Source organism: Passer montanus, unplaced genomic scaffold (assembly GCF_014805655.1).
Source record: "Passer montanus isolate IOZ18808 unplaced genomic scaffold, ASM1480565v1 scaffold30, whole genome shotgun sequence".
NCBI lineage: Eukaryota > Metazoa > Chordata > Aves > Passeriformes > Passeridae > Passer > Passer montanus.
The window spans coordinates 9,011,389-9,027,545 of record NW_024367708.1 but is presented as its reverse complement, the minus strand read 5'-3'; positions in this window follow the sequence as shown (position 1 = coordinate 9,027,545).

Below are 16,157 nucleotides of genomic sequence, written 5' to 3'. Positions count from 1 at the left end.
ACAGTCTTTCTTTATAAGACTAATTAAGCCAAATAACCATGTTTTAATAGCTACTGATGTCTCCAAGAAAGGAACAAAGCCACAAATGTTGAAATAATGTTAGGTATTTAAATAATTAAATTTATCCCTAGATCAGGGATTTGTCCATTTAAGCTCATGTATTGTCTTTCTAGAGATATTTCATAATAGGTACTATATAGGAAGTGAGAAAAAAAACCTGCAGTAGGCAAGTACAGTACAATGCTTGGACACATTTTTGTTTGAAAGTCTTTCTTTATGAAATTAAAACAGCTTTTGTTTATGAAAATCATATCTTAATATAACATCTTTTTTGGACTAATTTAATTCTGTCCTATAACATATAAATCTGAGCTCAGAGTTAGCTAATAATTGAAAAAAAACCACCCCAAGTACAGAACACATACAGAACACAGACTGTCATAACCAAGAAGTTCATCATTTATTTATTTATCCCCCTGGCTTTAAGAATGAATCTCTGCCTGCTAGTAACCACAAATCCTTGAGTATTGCTGAAGTGATAAGGAAAATGTAGAGCAGATCTTATTTTCTAACTCATTCTAAGAAATGAAACCATGTTGTCTCTCAGCCCTGTCTACATGATAATTCTAGCAACACTGTGAACTAAAAAGCCCTTTCAACTTTTAAAAAAACCCAACAGTATCTGAGGTAGTTAGGGAGAAGCTTATAATATGTGGAGACAACTCATATTTGCTTTCTGATAACTTTGAAATCTCACAAGTTAGTGCTGAATTTTTAATAAACATTGCTATAGCATGATGTCATTCTACCTTTTATTAACCATCTGATCTCAACCAGATAATTTTCTTCTGTGACACTGTTAGTTTTTTATTTTCTTTATTTTTTCAATTGTTGTCTTTATATTACTATTGTTGTTTATGGTTTTTTAAAAATTTATTATTGACCAGACATTTTTACACTTATTCAAGTTCTTGTCTTCCTGAGTTCAAAAGAAACAATGGTATGCATGACACATGTGCAGAAATCATGAATTTACCTCAGACCACCAGTTAAATGCTGCAAAACCAGGGAAAATGTGACTATTATTAGGTGATCAAAGAGATCGTAACTGTTAAATAACCATTCAAGCTTTTCTGTTTTCCTCTTGAAATTTATGTGGGAGTTTAATCAAAAATTGCTACTTGATGTTTTCATCCTCAAATTTTCCCAGAAACTTAAAAAAAATCAGTATTCCTGGAATTTTCATCAGGTTTATTTCTCACATTTCACCTGCTGAATTAAAACAGAATAAATAACATCTAATTTCAGGCTTGTTTTCGCTAACAATTAGTTTCCTTCTTTTTTTATTCTTCCTTAATTACTTTTTCACAACACTTGTACTAAGATTTACTTAAAGAATAAGACAGTCCTTCTTTATAAGACTAATTAAGCCAAATAACCATGTTTTAATAGCTACTGATGTCTCCAAGAAAGGAACAAAGCCACAAATGTTGAAATAATGTTAGGTATTTAAATAATTAAATTTATCCCTAGATCAGGGATTTGTCCATTTAAGCTCATGTATGAGAAATGGAATATGCAATGAAAAAAATGTACAAAGACACCTTCCCCATTTTTTTGGTGGCACACATTTTAACTGCAGCAGCAACAAAGTTCTAAAACTATCTAATACCTAAGCAATAAAATAATAAAGATGCTCCTTTGCAATCATAAGAAAAATAAATATGTAGACCAATTACTATTAGTATCTCTAGAAGATTAATGAGCATAATTTTCATACTAACAATACATACACAATCAAATTATTTTCAGAAGCTTTGACATAATTTTGAAAAATGGGAACCACCAGAAAAAAATGAAAGGAGGTTTTAGATTTTTCATACTTTTTAGTGAAGAGAGAAACTGATTTACAGAGAAAGCTTATACTAGATTGCTGGTTTTGGGGTTTGTTTTTTTTTTGTTCTTTGAAGAGTTGATTCCAGTTGTGATAGCCTCAGGTTAGAATGAACTTGACATTGTTTCTGTTAATGTTTTACTTTTATGCATCTTCTACTCATGAGATATGTTAGAAATAGCATTTATTCACAAGAAAAAAAGGAATCTGGTTACCTCATTCCTTGTTTTCATAAGCATGCTTAATAATCTTCCAGAGAATACTTTTTCCCAGTAGGCCATGTTGCAGGATTGCTTTGATATGTTGTCAGTAACTTTATGTTTTGATTCTCTTATGTTATGAGAAGGAAGCTTCTGAGCATACACACAGTCTTCCTTGATACTGCCCCAAGGAGCTGGAGGATTTTAAAGCAGCTCAATAACAAGGAAAAAGAAATAAAAGTTGGGGGGGTGGTAATTCAGCAGCAATACTGTTTGTGTAAAAAGAAGGGGGCTATAGATAGTAAAATGATAATGGCAGAACAGTTCCAACACTGGTGAAATTAAAATCCAGGGAAGCACAGAGATTTCTAGTTTATCTTAAACATCATTAAGGGAATATCATGTTAGTAAGTAAGAAGAAAATAGAAATTAAAAAAATTAAAAACCTTTAGAATAGGAATGGTCAAATGTCCACAGGAAGATTTGAAGAAGACAAAGACTGCACTGCAAAGCCTTGGCATTAATATAACTAAAGGAAAAAATGGGAAAGAAGGAAATTATATTTTCTTTACAACCAATATAACAGCTTGTCTGTTGCGAAGAGTTAGTGAGAAACAGCATGTTTCTTTTCCTTTTAAGTAAGTCTCTTAAAATAATTAGTTATTCAAAGTAATCGAATAGTGAAAGGTTATTTAGAATGATAAAGCAATTTTGAAAGTCAGAGTGTCTAGTGAAAAACCTAGTGAAAGCATTAAAATACATGTTTTAAAATATCTGGGAACATGTCTGTAAAATGAGTCTAATTAATGAATATATAAATCTGAGACAAGAATTAACATACTTTGCATAGGAGTCAACTCTCCCATCCCTTCTGGAGTTGAGGAAGAACAGATGCTGGTTCTCATCGCCCCATAAATGTAAATGTGCTTGTGTATATATAATTAAGAATATACATATATATGGGTTGGGGTTTTTTTCTGGTTTGGTCATTAGAACGGCTAATTCTTTTGAAAAGGTCAATTCAGTTCTATCAATGATTCCAACAGGGACAATATTTCTCTTCTAATAACCTACCACTGAGCAAACAAAATCTTGGCTCAGAGAAAGCACATGCAATTGCATGTCTGACCTCCATCCTTCTGTCTACAATAGTGGAATTCTTGTGTGTTGTCAAGCAAGTAAGCACATTTTGTAGGGTGCTTTCAAAAATCTCTCCCTGCAGAGAAATGATGAAATCTTCTTTAAGAGAAAGAGACAGACATTTTTCGTATATACAAAAGGGGAGAAAACTCAAAATATAAATACTAAGCAAAGATGACTTGAGTGATAAATACAATTATGTGACTTGACAATTATGTAACATTATGAGCTGCAACTGATTCTGCAGTGGAACACCTATAATCAAAAAAGCATAAATTCTTTTATCGGCATGCCTAAGAAAGAGGACATGATATTTATTACACTAAGAAAAAGGATGAGAAAATTAATTCCCAAATTTTTGTATAAGATAGTGCAGTATACAAGTATCCTACAGTATGCATTGTATGCAAAGTATTTCGTAAGAGAAAGATAACATAAATTAACAAAAAAATTTTAATCTTCATATAAAAACTTCTGAGAATCTTGTTATTATGATGTAAACATACTAATATTTTTAAAAAAAATATAATTATTATATTATATACTAGCGAGAAATTATGCATATTCTTCCTCCACTTAATGATAAATTAATAATTGAGGAGGATTGGTCTTTTAGGAAGTGCTGTTGGTTACATAGAAATAACATATGCATTCTTTTCCATGTTAAAATGAGGGGAAAAAAAAGTCACATTAACATGTTCCATATCCTGAAGGAAAAGGAGGTGAGTGAGTGTTAAATAGATAGAAAAAATATCACACTGGTGAAGCACAATATGATAATTCTCAGAAAAGGTTTAGTTTAGTAACAGCAAGCAAAGTCCTTCCTGTCTTGTAGCGCATTTAGAGATCCCTGAGGATAGTTTAATGTTCAGCTACATCACACAGCAGACATGCATGAACTGGAAGGGTACAGAACCTGAGGCCCTTCTACTTTTGGATCACAGTTTTCTGCCCACCCCAGCTTCCCCCAGAACAATAGCTGACTGGAATGATAAATGTCATCTTAAAAGGGGAATGATCATGTTTATAAACATACGTTTCCATATCTACTGCATCACTGTTGCACAGGAATTTGACCATGAAATATGAAATTTGAAACTGTTTGTATTTTGAACAACTTTGGTTGGTATTGTGATATCAGTAATTATTCCCTGAAGAATCAATATCTTGAAAACTTGATTAATTGAAGACTATCATCTCCCATGTTTTATTTTTCAAAATATTCCATGTTGTAAAGAATAGAACAAACAAAGCAGTGTTTTATTTCTATTAGAGAGTTCATTTAAAATGAGGTGTGGTACCAATGAAAATTCAAAATACCCAGTCTGTTTTACTCAAAACAATTTTTTCTTATATTTTTTTAAAAAACAAATATCATAATGTTAAGCCCCAGGTCACCTGGTGAGTTTAAGGGGAAGATAATTAGATTGACTCTAGCATGAGAGAAACAGCAATATTCTCAGGGCGTTGAATAAGAGTCTTTAACTTATAAACTTTGGAACATTAACATAGAATTAGGTACTTGGCAAATCTTAAACCAATAACCAGATGCAGTAAGGCACTTAACAAACTTTATCTTAAAAGTAAGCTTAAACTTATCCAACTTTAAGTTGTCCAGATACAACAAGGCACTTTGTAAGGCATTGACTGAAATATTTTAGTCTGGTTTACAAGATATTTCAAGAAGAGGAAGTTAGGAGAAGAGAGAGAGAAAGATATGTATGTGTAATCACTGCCTCAAATCCAGAATGGTCTCAGCTGTTTTTAATTAATTCCAAGGCAGTGGAGTGCACTGTCCACCACTTGTATCTCTGTGTTTTTACCTGCTCTGGTGTCTTGGCACTCTCCCTCAGGTTTGTGCCTGCAATTTAATATTCCCCCAGGACCCAAGGGGTCAGCTGGCACTGTAATGTGGCTTTCAGGGCACCACATTGGCAGCTGTTTTGGGACCAGAGCAGAGGCTCTGTGAGGCAGGATGTGGAGCAGTGCACTGTCCCACCTACGCAGAAATCACCCTTCAATACCTCTCTCCCCAAACTTTCCACCTGCTTGTTCTGAACTGGTCAGCCAGTCTTACAGTCTCCTACAAGCACATTATTAAGCTTATTTTGACACACACGTATTTGCAACAGAAGGATTGTTAATAACAAACTTTTAGAAATATTAAAAAATAACAATTCAACAATCCACAAAAAACATTCCTATCTCTTTATCACTGGTAAAGCACACTCAAGCATCTCTCAAGCCTCTATCATTTAAGTACCTTCTATAGTGAAGCAGAATTTGCCAAATACAGGTAATTGCAAATGAAATAAGATACAAGAGGGATGGCAAAATGCAGACTTCTCTAATAGTGGATCTTCTACCTATTTCTTTTGTTTTTACTATTTGTTTCCTCTGACTGATTTTTAATTGAAGACACATCTCTCCCTGACAACAAGGTGCTGACTTCAAGTAAGACCTTGACTTTACATTCTATCTTCAAAGGAGAGGTTCAACATCATATTGTTCATCAATATAATTTTCTATCATTCAGCCAATGACAGCTTATTCAAGATACCTTCGTAAATATCAATGTCAACAAAATCTTATTCACCAGATCTTCTACAGAAACAGAGAGATTAGACTAATATTAGCTTCTGACTCAAATATACAAACACAGAGATAAATATAATTTCACAGAAGATCCACTTACATAAACCCTGAGAACAAAAGAATCATCAGCTGGATTTTACTTTTTCAGGTGGAATGAAAAGTAACTGTACGGAGAGGGCAGTGTTGTGGTTTTTTTTAATTTTTAATTTTCTGTTGCATACCTCTTCTACAGACTGAAGTACCCTCCTTATGGCTGGTTATTAACCAGACTTCTTTCAGATCATAACATATGTCTGACATGACAACTCACATCTGAACAGATTTATTTTTTAAATCGTTTGAAGCACAAATTACTTAGTCTAGTTCTATGCCATTGAGATTTGGTTTAGCTGACCTCTAGGTATTTCAATGATTGCATAGGATGTTGCACCATAACAAGCCTTTCAAGATGAAAGAGTAAGTGTTCTGTTTGTCATTTTAATCCTACAGTATGAATTAAAAGATTACTTTCATAAAAGTTATTTTATATCAAACTGTCCCAATAATATGGACCAATGAGTAATTTGGAGGACTAGTAAAATATTATGCAAACATTCATATGAATCTTTGGATGATATATTATTAGTCTTTAACTCTTGTATCCTTCAGTGTTAGAACTCGAGTTACCTATTAGGAAACTTGCAAAGAGATAACACAATTTTAATTTTTCTTCTTCTTTAGGAGTGTCTAATCAGATGACATTTACTTATTTGTGGAAAGACAGGGGTAAGATTTCTAGTTTCCTTAAGATCTAAAATATTTTATCTATGTTACAAAATTGGTCATTCAATAATGATCAAGTGGCTATCATCCAGGTGACTAGTTTAAACTTAAGCCCAGATGTCCTTTGATATGTATCTTGTTGTTAACTACGCTACATAAAAGCAATAGGTGGGATTCAGCACCAAGAAAGAAAATACATTAGGAGAAAGATAAATAAATAGGAGAATTTATCCTGGAGAAAGGAGCTGCCATTCTTCAAACATTCTGTATTCTACATATATACAGGTAGGAGTTGTTTTGAATTTTACTCAACATCTGTTTTGCATAGAATGGAATCCATCTGATACAGTAGCAGCAAGAGAACCACCTGAATTACAGCCAAATCTTAAACCAGAGAAATCCTTGATAACTTTCTCATCATTTGTCACATTCAACACAAGAAAGGAGGTGTTCCTCATTCTTATGTCCTATAGTCTAGGAGTTAGGATGCTGTGTTGCTAAATGGAAATTTTTAGTAAGATTAAAAACAAAGAAACCTGGTGACTTACTTTCTGTCTTTGCTTTGGGAAGCTTAAAATGTAGAATACGATTTAGAAAGAATAATAAATTTTGTATGAGTCTTAATATATTTCTATGAGGTAGTAAGATACTTGATTTATCTTGGTGATAGAAGAACACAAAAATATAGTCAACAAATGTTGTGTTGTGAAACATCTCACCTAAAAAAATGTGTGAACACGTTTATGTAGTCAATTTGGTTAGAGATTCTAATGACACTTTATCTACTGCATACTTGAATTACTTTTCTAGCATTGTATTGAGAATTTCCTACCTGTTAAATTTGTCCTTTCACTGTATCCATACCTCTTTTTCACTTTTGCACATCCATTCTAGTAATTTTTTATTTTCTTGTAAATTGTTATTCAGATATATCCAAAGACAAGTAACAGGTCTCCAAGAAAATCAGACATTCTGTCAAATAAACTGAAATTTCACAGCCAAAAGGTCATTATGTAGAAATTACTATATACTTGTAGCATTATGTTTAATACACTTTTATTCTTTATCTGAAGTCAAAGAATACCAGATTAGATATTTGTATTTTATTTATCTAAATAAAGGCAAGCATGGTATTTTCTTTAACATTTACAATAGTTCGACAGATAGACAATTTTCACAATATTTTTAAAGTGTTTTATTGCAGCCTTTGTTTGCAGAAATTGATTGTCTTATTTAATCTATTTTATTACTTATGCATATGGTCTACAGAAGGAACATGCAGCAGAACTAAGTGTTCATACAAATCTTTAGCAAAATATTTACATCAACTCTCAGGAGATTTCACAAAGTACATCATTACTGTTTCTGGAGAATGCTCAGTAAAAAGAAGGATCTTAAAGGTAGATACTGGCTTTCTCTCTCTTTTGTTTTTTTTCCCTCCCTCTCCCATCCCATCACACCCATTCCCTCTTCCCTTCCCCCATTCCCTCCACTCAGTTTAGCTGTTCATCTGTGAGAACCTTAACTGCTGCTCTTTTATCATGTAAAATGGGCAGATGGATTAGACCTTTTCAAACCCAGATAAGAGCAGGGATTTTAAGGAGGAATTGTAGTGAAGGGATATTTCCTTGTATAGATGAGTAGACCCAAAATTGCAAAGTAACAAAACAACTGATTAACTCATGATTTTCAGTTTTTCTGTCCAATCTATATCTGTTGTTCTGATACTGTTACTGGTAATTGTACACTACAATTTATCATATATTCCATTATACAATTAAAATTAAGTTGTTTTCTTCATTGTATATTTGCTGTTCTAAAGATATTGGCATTCATGAAGTCAATATATTTATTGTGTTTATACATGCCTCTTCACGAGCATTTAATGCATATGATGAAATTATTATTTAGCTATTACTCAGTTATTTATAAAATAAGAAATTATTTCTAGTGAATTAAAACATTGAGATAAGTAGAAACAATATCTCTACAGATAGACTGCTCAAGAATTTTGGAAACCATCTTTCTGATACAATATCTAAGTATTTGAAAAATATTTGTATCTAGATAGTCACTCTCTGACTTCCAGAAAAGAACAGATAGGATATTGAGTGTATTCACATAGCAACCTAGTTGCTAAAATCTAAAAAAGCAGGCATCTTGCTGATTAGTCCTGCTTTCTTCAGAGCATTTTGTATAGCAGAGGAAGACTGCTGGGTTCTCCTTCCCATTAAAGAAAAGTCCTACATTTCTTTTTTATCTGTTACAGATTAGATTTTACACTGATCTAGCCAATTACTTTCTAAAAATGAACACTAAAAATCTTTTCTCACTAGGCTTGTGTTATATAAGTTAGTGCAAGAGAAATATAAATAGTCCTTTTTCTCCCCTGATATCTTTTGTTGTGCTTAGAAACTGAGCTGCAAAAATGTCTACTGTGGCTCCTAGGTAATATTTGAAAGTTGATGTTATATATAGTTATGGGCATATAGGAAGTTATGGTTCATATATATGTAAAACATATATGTAAAACAAAACCTCAAGTCTTCTCATGTATTCAATAAAGCATCCTTCAGAATTAGTGTAAGCTATGGAAGTAGTTTGAAATTTCTAGAGAATATGTCTGAAAAGTCATTTAAATAGTAATGAATAACTTACCACTTTGAGTTTTGAGGTAAAGGAGTTATACTTTTTTTCTAAAATTTATTTACTTTGATTACATATGTGCCCCTTTTTCTCATATTTTATAACCTTTTTTTTTTTTTTGGATTGGTTTTGTTGGGGGGGGTTTTGTGGGTTTTTTTGTACTTAAGAAGGAGAGGAACATCAATGAAATCAATTCAGGGGTCCTCCACTACACACAGACACACATGCACTCTGTTAATTATGTACTTTTATAAGCCATAGAACACTGCAAAAATAGTACACCAGAGGTGGGATTCACCTCACAAACCTCTACTACAGTATAGAATCCCCATCTGAGCTGGCAGTTTAGCCCTCCATTTAATTTGGCCTATTTTAGTTATCTATTTTAAGACAATATGAACTAAGCCAGTTACCTTGAAGAACATATTAGAGGTACACAGGAAAGCAGACATTCAGCTGAGGGAAAATAACCAAAAATTAGGTGGGGAAAAAAATTAGGAGCAAGTGTATTCATTACCTTCAAAGAGCTAGGGTGTTTACCACACAGGATGCTTTAGGAAATATCTTGCTTAGTTTTACATTAAAAAATGAATAATTATGCCTCTCTCTGTCCCCTTAAATTTGCATTGTAATACAATCTTATTCTGTAAGGTTCCGTAACTTTGGTTAAGACAGCTAGCTTTCAGTCTGTATTTTGCACAGGTTTGTTTTTCAGATTTTTTCTTTTTAAATACACATAATAGAAACAACTTGCAGTCAGTGTTGTCCAGGGTAACTGGGGAATATAGGAGTTCTTATGGTATCCCAGAGAAGACTCTTCAAGGAGCTTTTTGTCCTGAATTTTTCATCTCAGGAAGATATTAAATGCCTCTTCTTTCCTTATGTGCACTCAACCCTGCTTCTAGCGCCAACATTTTAGTCTGTCTTTGATTCATTGCAAACAGCAAAATACAGTCAATGCCTTCTTCACTGTGCTTCAAGATGCAAGATAATCCTCAGTAGTCACCCTAGGTGGCACATGTCTGGTACCTAACACAACAGTAGAATATACATGCATATTATATATTTTTTTACTAAGAGATCTATCCATGATAGATGGATAGTTGAGTAATAAATATGTATCATCACTTTTGTCTGTCTCTTCTCCTTTTGTTAACTGTAGATGTATTTTCTAGCATTTATGTAAAGTTCCTACCCAAGAGAACATGAATTTAGAAAAATATTGATGATGATATATTACTATTGGTGTTCATGTCACACTTATCTTTGGAAAAAAGTCTCATTTGAGGGGTGGGAGGATTAGTTTAGCTGACTTTAGCTGCTGAAGGTGGATGACTTTTATACAAGTCATTTAGAGTGGGTTGAATTACTTTCCAAAAGTACTTATCTTTTTCTATCAGCTATATAGACATCTAAAGTGACTTGTATAATCCAGACTCCTACCATTTAGGTCATTGAAATTTGTTTTAAATGAGTTTCACTTAAACACTGCACTTATGTGGGCAATGATTGTTCCTGCTTATATTTAGTAAGTTTCAAGCATAATTTTAATGCAACTGCTGAATGAAATAAATAATGTAATATCTCATTTTTATATTTATTGTTATTACTATAAAATATAAATATACATTTCGACAAGTTTCACTAGTGCAGAAAATATATATTTAAATAAAATGTTGAATGATGAGTAAATTTGGAGCAAATAAAAAGTTTTGTTCATAATTGTATACTTTTATTTATTGGTTAATATACAGGGATTTCACAGATGCTCTGTCATTTTTGTATACAAAAAAACTAAAGAAACTTTAAATGTTTGTGGTGGGTTAAATTCGGCCAACAGTCACATTTCCACCCAGTTACTCCTTCTTTTCCTCTCCTCAGTATGGCAGAGGGAGAAAATAGGATAGACAAGGTCATATGTTGTCTTAAGGAAAGGGAGATTGCTTTTACAATTGCCCTCATAGGTAAAACAGAACAGAAATGGGGAAAATAAATTTAATTTATTGTCTATTAAAATATCTTTCTCTAGAGAGAAAAAAAGGAAATATATCAATAACACATTTCCCATTTCCCCTTCTCATTCTCAAATTTTCTTCCAACACTTCTTCCAACAGAGGCTCCTCCTACAGTTCCCCACTGAAAACATCTTGACATCTCCACACAATATCTTGGGTTTTTTTCACTCCCTCTTTTTTTTCCGTACTTTTTATTCTTCTCAATCTAAAAAAAGTCAAAGAAGATCTTCTGGCAAATAGGACTGGATGCTTCTATTTAATATGTACACTATTTTAAAATGTAAATAAAATATGAAAACAACAGCAGTAGAAAATCACTTTACTTCTCCAATTTTACAGTTTTTGGTTCAGCACAGTGAATTTTATGAAGATTAATACTAGCTCCTAATACTGTCTCTGATGTGTATGTGCAGCTTTAGGAAATCCTTGAGTGCCTACAAGAAAAGATACACCTTTCTAAGAAGGACTAAAAAAGTAATAGAGATATTCCTGTATTTATATTGAAGCATGAGTGGTGTATGACAAGTTCACTAATGAAGAAAAATATTCTGAATATTATTCCCCAAAGAAATGAGAAAGTATTTTTATACTGCATGCATGGAAAGAAGTATCAGATTGAAATCATTCTCTTGTTTTCTTTCTTTGCTCTCCTTAGTATTTGTGAGTTGCTGACTTTACTTTCCATTAGCTTCATGCCTTTTATTTATTTATTGCTCTGATGTTATATATCATTAGAAGTCTTTATGATTCCCAGGATGCTGATGCAGTAAAACAAACTTGAAATAAAGGCTCTAAGTTTGAATTCCAAAGTTTAGACTGATCTAGTAATATAGCTTTTATTTCTAAAGCTTAAACTTTTACTGTGTGTTTCATATGGACGTTGAGGCTACTTACTTTAGACAAAAATTCAGGCCAGCTATTCAAATGTCATACATAATTTCCCAGCATGGGTTTAAAAAACCAGAAATACAATAACAGTCAGTACTGTCTTAATCTTGGAATTTTGACAAATTTCAGCTACCGTTATTACCAATAGTGTTTTCAAATGTAAAACCTTCAGTACATATATTTTCTCATGCTTTATTTCCAGAAGTTTCTTAGTGATTTTAGTTATTTAATTGTGAATTCACAGAGCCTAAAGTGTGGAGGTACAAACCATGATGGATCATCATGGTTGACTAAAATACACACTGAAAAAACCCCTCAGTTAAACACAAAAGTTTATATAGAGTTTATTATTGTTCCCAATGCAATGTTCTGTTAGAATGATATTTTCCTAGTTTTCTGGCTCAGCTTTGAAATTTGTCGTGTTCCTGTGTAGACTGATGTCAGCATGTAATTTCTCAGATTGTAAAAAGATGATGTTATAGGTATTTGCTACAGCCTGGAACATAACTTGACAAAGTCTTTAAAGTTCTCAGTAGCAACATTTAAAATCATGTAACCTCTGTTCCAAGTCTGTATTACTTCAGGAAGTAGGTTGTGTTTAGGTCTGAAAGGTATTTCAGTAATGACTTCTTAATGTAATTTCTTTTTCATGAAAGGTCTAATATGCCTGATTCTAATTTCATTTACAACATATTAGCATTTGGTAATTATTTTTAATAGAGCTTTTCTTTTATCACTGTTTGACATGAGCAAGCTTTATAATATTACAATGTCACAATTCTAATGTATTTGACATAATTTTTAATGGGGAATAAAGGTTTTTCCCTGCCTAAAATTACACAACAGCATAAGAATGCATAGTTATTGAAATGGTTAATGCTTTATCAGAATAATGCTGAAACCAAATGAAATATGTGAGGAAATGGAGGTAAGTTTAAAAAGATATTGCAAAGAGAGTATGTAGTAAACGTATATAGACAAATGTTTATAAAAAATATTATCTGAAAATATGCTATTCAGTCACTAAACATTTTGATTTAACTGTTAAACTGATGTGATGTAGGTTTTCAGATTCCAGCTAAATGTTGATACATTGTTTCTAAATAAAAATTAATTATAAAAAAATAAAATCCTTTGATATCTGTAAATATGAACTTTTTTTGATATTCCAAACCTAAGAGGAAAGCATTTTGTACATGTAATATTTCTGAATTGTTGGATCAGGATTTCAGATAATCCTCATCATTATATACCACATTTATTTAGCCTGATTTAAAATTCCCTTTGAAACTAAACTTCCAGTAGAGGTAATCAAAATGAAGCTTGAGTAAGTTGTTCAGGACTGGGATGATCACAGTTTGCTGCCAGTGGTTTTAAATTGCACAAGCAGAATGATAAAATATAATCTATGCCAGAGTAGAAATGTGTGCTGCTTCCTTTTACCTGTCTCCAAGATAAACCTTCAAATGCAAGGAAAAAGGCACAGCTCCCTGAGGACTGCAGTGAGTTATAAGTAGCAAGACTGAAAGAGGAAAACAATCCGTTTGAAATACAAAAGTTTAAAGACCTTATTATGTCACCCTTCAAGGTGGGAACATAATTTGCACATGAAAATAAGGACATATCTGGAACTAAGTTAATTTAAGTGTAATAAAATTCAAGTGAACAAGTAGAAAAAAAAAACAGCAAGGAGAAACAGAAATATTTTCTTATTAGTTTATATAGAGTGATCAATTATATCTATATTTTACATTAAAATCATCTTGAGACCCCAAGTTTATCTCCCTGAACAGATTCACTTTGCATTCTCACAGACTGGTTTTAGGCATTCAAGCACACTACCTGGAGTATTTTAAGTTTCTCTTAGGCAAACAGGCTTCCCAGGTTAGCATACCATTGAACAGAGCAGATGGACTGTCCCCAGGCTGCCTGTGAGTAGGGTACTGATGAGAAGCAGTCGTTGAGATGGGATGTGATCACAAGGCAGGTGGAAATCCTTGAAATGTTTACTGCTGTTGGTTTGAAAAATACTATTCAACAGAGCACAATTGTGCACCTGCTCATGAGGCTGCCATAACAGGACACAAAATAATTGTATTTGCCACTCTTTGACTTGGAATTGGAACTGAAATGGAACTAAGAGAATTAAGAGAATTTTTATTACTTTAGAAAAAATGGAATTCGGTTTTAAATTTGTACACAATTTATCCAGAGTATAACAACATATCATAGGGATGCAGTGCATCATTGCATAACAGCTAGATGATAATTAATTTAGAATTGTGAAATGTAAAGCTCACATAACCTGGAGTGTCATCAGCTGATGCCTTACTTCCCTCAACCCTTTGTTTTCCAAAGAATACACACTGATTTCTGAAAACACTTCCATATATATTGTGTTGGTGTTTTTTATGCCCTTTGTCAGTTTATGATATTCCCTGAATGTTTGCTATCATTGCTGCAATTTTGTTTGACAGCAGTGATGTGTGTTTCTCATGGAGCACACAGCCTGTCCAGGAAGTTGTAGCACAGGTCAAATCCCCAGTGCTCTTACTCTGCTCTAATTTTGGATGCAATCCAAGAAAAATTTGTCTCAATCAAGACTTACTAAAATACTGATCACTAGTTTTTGGGTTTTTTTGTGGTAGTAATATTTTCAACAGCTTGTTACCTTATGATGATTAAACTTACCTGATGATATTTTCATGAGACCACTGAAAAAATGACAATATTTTAGAACTAGCTATAGATGGGTTCATTTTACTAATTCTTTTAAAAAATATTTATGTAATGATCATCTATACTCAGTTTAAAAATCCCACTAAAAATCTCTCATGAAAAGACAGCATAGTGCAGTTTCACTGATGAAAATAGAAAGTATCTTCTGTCTTATCAACCCTAGTTAACCAAGCTAACCATATCTGTGATGTCCTGCTCAGGAAGAAAATCTGGGGATAGTGGGGACATTTGGAGTAATGGTCTTTGTTAGTACAGAGTGCCACTATTCATGAAGGAGTCTTGGTTAACTGAAATTGGTTAACTGTCTGCTGATGGGGAGTAATTATTTTTTTTTTTAACATGTACACCTTTTGCTTTACTTATTGTATTGTCTTTATTTCAACTCACAAGTTTTTCCACTTTTACCCCTCCAATTCTCTCTTCCATCCTGCTTTGGGACAGTGACTGGATGACTGTGAGGACCTTAACTGTCTACTGGGATTAAACCACAACAACTAAAAAAGGGTTTTGTTCAGTTGAATAAAAATAGTTTAGCGCTGGCAGGGTTTATTGTGGTCAAGGACAAAATTTGAGATTCTCTGTAGTAATAAGATGGAGATATTGATTATTGCCATAAGGATATACGTTTGCTTTGGTTGAAATGTCATTGCCCTCTGCAAGATGCCTGCCTTTGAGCAACTTGTCAGAATGTATGACATGAAAATGTTATTTATATATTCAAATAGAAACAGAGATGTGTTTTAGCCTATAATATCCTCAAAGAGTTCTGTTGAAATAAGAATTTTGAAAAATGTGTAGTGACCAAAAGTAAGCCCCTCAGACTGTTACAGCTTTTGCTATAGATATAATAACCTCATGGAGGAGTTTACACAACCATCTCTTGGCACCACAAATTTGCCAGAGGCAAATTTGGATTCAGCAGTTATTATAGTTAATGTCTGAAAAGGGAGCTAAGACAATTGCCAAGTAACTAATGCTTGCCTGGAAATGTGTGAATGTAATGTTTTAAAGTAGTATGAAAAAGCAAATAGCTGGAGATCAGGACCTGAAAACAATATGCTTGCCTGGAAATGTGTGAATGTAATGCTTTAGCTGGAGATTAGGACCTGAAAACAACATGAGAAAAGAACAGAAACAAGATGAAAGAGATATTGAAATCATTCAAAGTAATATTTCATTGCAAAACCCATGTAGCTCTTAGACAAAAACACCAATGAAACCAAGATGTCATAGTAAATCGAAGTTCTTGTATGCATTTAAGGTATTTGTGAGAGACGA